The sequence below is a fragment of the Bidens hawaiensis genome, unplaced genomic scaffold, assembly GCF_021521415.1.
Source record: "Bidens hawaiensis isolate Kalapana, Puna unplaced genomic scaffold, B.hawaiensis_p1.1 tig00034597_1, whole genome shotgun sequence".
NCBI lineage: Eukaryota > Viridiplantae > Streptophyta > Magnoliopsida > Asterales > Asteraceae > Bidens > Bidens hawaiensis.
The window spans coordinates 48662-52731 of NW_027495976.1; the positions used below are offsets into that span (position 1 = coordinate 48662).

General features: G+C 29.1%; 1 non-coding gene across 1 annotated transcript; it reads right to left on the bottom strand.

The window, feature by feature from the left end:
- Positions 1-447: 447 nt before the first annotated feature.
- Positions 448-520, bottom strand: TRNAK-UUU (transfer RNA lysine (anticodon UUU)). The gene has a single exon. It is a non-coding gene; the product is annotated as a tRNA-Lys (tRNA).
- Positions 521-4070: the final 3550 nt, after the last annotated feature.

The window sequence follows — 4070 nt, forward strand, 5'->3', positions numbered from 1 at the left end:
TTAAACCGGGTTATAACATCTCATTTATTTGTGAAACAAATTATCATCAAACCATAAGTATATTATTAACTTTTATACAATAAAAAAAATTAAAATTCAAAAAATAAATAAATATAAAAAACAAATAATATAATGCAACCCTCGTAATACGGGGGATAAAAACTAGTTATACTATATGAATTGCAAGTGTGGTTTTTATATCAATGTTAACGTTTACCGTTCTCACAAGTATTTGAAATATGAAAATTTTTAAAACCACTTTTTAGGAACATTATAAAATACGAATAAAAGAGATTACCAAAGGTTGATGGCCTATCACAAGTGTCGAGAAATTAATAAAATCTACCAGCTTAACAAGCCAGTGAACTTTATTAATTAATCTGAACTAAAAATAAAAAAGCTCATGATCGAGGACATACATTAACACCATTAACACATATAAAAATACGCCATCCGTGGGAGTCGAACCCACGACCACGTGGTTAAAAGCCACGCGCTCTACCAACTGAGCTAGAACGGCTACTTGCTATACTTCAGCAAATCTATTTAAGACTGGTTAATTCTAAACTAAATTTGGGGTAACTAATGTGGCTTGGTTTGAAAACTTGCTAAGCTGAAATGTGTTGCTAGCAACAAAGCAACAATGATGGAGATAGCAGTAAAGCTGAGGATGGTAGCAGCAACTCGGTGAGAATGACGACCACGGAGTGGAGGTTTTAGTTTTTAAAGTTGAATTCCTTCATTGTTTAAAAAAATATCAATTATTTTACTCGAAAGAATTTGGATGAATTCATTCTAATTCCATCTTCCTTCAATTTCCTATCGGTATCTCTTGGTTGATGTTAGATTTCAATTCCGATAAGTTATTCAAACCAACCGCTTCCATATGACATAAAATCAGTGGTGCTTGTTTAACTCCGGCCCAAGAAACATATGCTACTACTACTCTACATTGTTTATTAATACTTGCGTGTTAGTTTCAAAGAATTTGTGGGAATTCAAAGGAATTGGAATTAAAATTCCATGACAGGCGTGTTTGTTTCGTTGGAATTTGAATCTTAGTTTTATTTTGGTGTGTTCGGTTCAAAGAATTGGAATTGGAATTGGAATTCAATTACTTTAAATTCCTTTAAATTAAGGGATTCCAAATCGCTCCAAAATGTTGAGGAATTCAAGGTAATTCATTGGAACCTATTCTCGAGTTTTTTTTTAACGAGGACAACGAATAAAACATTTTAGTTTTTTTTTACTTTTTTTGTTTTTTATTTATATTTTGAGTTATGAATTTTTTATTATTATTTTTGAATATTTTTTTGAGGAGTTTTTGATCTTAATAGAAAACCCATAATAAAATTTCAAAAAAAATAAAAAAAAAATCATAACGCAAAATATAAATGAAAACAAAAAATCTAAAAAAACTAAAATGTTGTCGCCGTTATCCTTGTTAGAAAACAATAATAAAAAAATCATAACGCAAAATATAAATAAAAAACAAAAAATCTAAAAAATTAAATGTTTCGCCGTTATCATTGTTAAAAAAACGATTCATATTAATTTGTCAAACGAACACATTAAGAATGTAATTGGATTTCAATTCTCTCCAATTCCAATTTCTATTGGAATGTTCAAATTCCAAATCCAATTCATTCAAATTTCAAATCCTATACAAATTCCAATTCCAATTCCATTCCATTCCGTGAAAGCGCCCACGGAACTTTACCCACGCTCTTCATTCCTTTCATATTTAATTGATATAAACCCATTGAGTTAATATATATATATTATAACTCCTCACGTCTTTGAATTATCAGTTCACTTGGATGTTCGTTGGATTTCAATTCTGATTAAACATTGGATTTAGCTTTCATTCATGCGATATTATTATGTTTGAATATACTCATTATCGCATGTTCCGATATATGTTACGAAAATATGTTTGCTATGAGTTATACGAATAAGATCATTTGTATTCCGATTCCCTGAGTGTCGCTTCGTGGAGTGTCCCACGAGCATGTTGTTGCGACACCAACAACATGTGCACCAGCCGGTGAGATCAGTTCATGGCGTCTCTTAAGTACAAGTGGTATATATGACTATTAGGAGGCGTGTGGATCGATCCTAGGATTAATATTAAGGAGATGGATAGCGAGTATGCCAACTCGCCATCCCATGTGATAAATATGTAGGAGTAGCTACGTACCTGTATATTGTCATGTTTTATGCTTGCTCATGGGTACATCCATATGATACGATTTAATTTATTTAATAAAGTTACTTTGATCGTATCATTATCATAAGTTTAATCTAAATTACGTTTCATTAAATCAATTTGAGCCTATTATTCCGTATGGAGCATTCGGCTCATTCCGTTGTTATTTAGTTTTATACAGGTATACAGGTAACTTTGGGCGGGGTTAAGAGAAAAGAATAAAGCATCAGGATCACAATAAAATATCTTATAACCGTGGTAGTTTGTAGAATAACATTTAGTTTGTCTTGTCTAGTGTATTATAACTTTTACAAGCAAATAAATAAAAATTATGTCTTTTCTTCAGAAATCATGTTTATTGTGATGCGTCAGTCCAATCCGGACCGGGGTTATACATTTTCACTCACAACCACTTTAAACAAATATTTAAAAATTATAGGGGATGAACAGTAACTTTTCAAATATACAGAAAAATCACTGCATTTTCTATCATATACTAAGAACACCCTAAACCTAAACCACTATTTAAACTATAAAAACCCCATTTACAAAATTTGATGTTTTGGATGTGACTGCTCTTAGTTTGTAATTTGTTTTCTTTTTATATTTAATGAAAATTTGTCCTAGCTTCGACCAGTTTTATATATATATATATATGTGTGTGTGTGTGTGTGTGTGTGTGTCAGGTTTAAAAGAAAACTTAAAAAAGTGGAGAACTCTTCATTTTACATGTAAAAAAATAGTTTTATCATAAACTTTTTTGGACTTTTTGCTTAGAAATACATATAGAAGACATTCCAATAAAAAAATAATTTTGTAATTTTTTTTATATTTGAATTTTTTTTGAAAACGGCTTCTACATTTGTTTATACGTAAAAGCTTTAAAAAGATTATGTAAAAATGTGTTTTTTATATTTTTTTTACATACAAAATGAATTTTTTTAGTGTTTTTGACATGTAAAATGAATAGTTTTACATGTAAAATGAAGAGCTCCCAATTTTTTCGTTCACTCTTGAACCTGCCTATATATATAGGGGATGGTTCAAGAGAGAAGTGATATAACTGCGAGAAATGAATATGAGCCACTAGTTTTATTTTAGGTTTTAAAGGATTAAAGATAAATTAAGAAATTATTAATGCATTATCTCTCTTCAATTAATATAAATAATAAACCACAATAGTTATTTATTAAGAATTCATTTATTTTTATAACTTATTTTTTGTCTCTTTAATTTTTATGATACACAAGTACAATTTATTCATACGTTAAAATTTCTTTCTCTCCAAAACCAACTTATTTCAACTCAATATATAATATCCATCAACACGTAGTTACATTGTGATAAATAATATAAAAAACTATTATACACGTGTTTGCATTTAATATCAACAAAAAAATATGCAACCTACACAATGACATATAGCCTACACTTGTTTTAAGAATAAGAAAACATATAACCTACACAAAAAATTCATCATCAATAAAATATACACGCACACAAAAACATATAAACTACACACGGAAATTTTATCCTACAAAAATACAATTTATTCATACACTAAAATTTCTTTCAACTCAACTTATTAATATCCACCAACACGTAGTTACATTGTGCTGAATAATACAAAAAACTATCTTACACATGTTTGCATTAAATGTGAAATATACAACCTACACAAAAACATATAACCCACACTTGTTCTAAGAAAAAGAAAATATATAACCACACATGAAAAACATATAACCTACACACGTGTATGATATGTGTATCTTTGTGTAGTTTATATAATCGTTGGTGTCGAATTAAGTATGTAAGTTGTATGTTTTTTTGTATGTTGTACGCTTTTATTGCTCAAAAC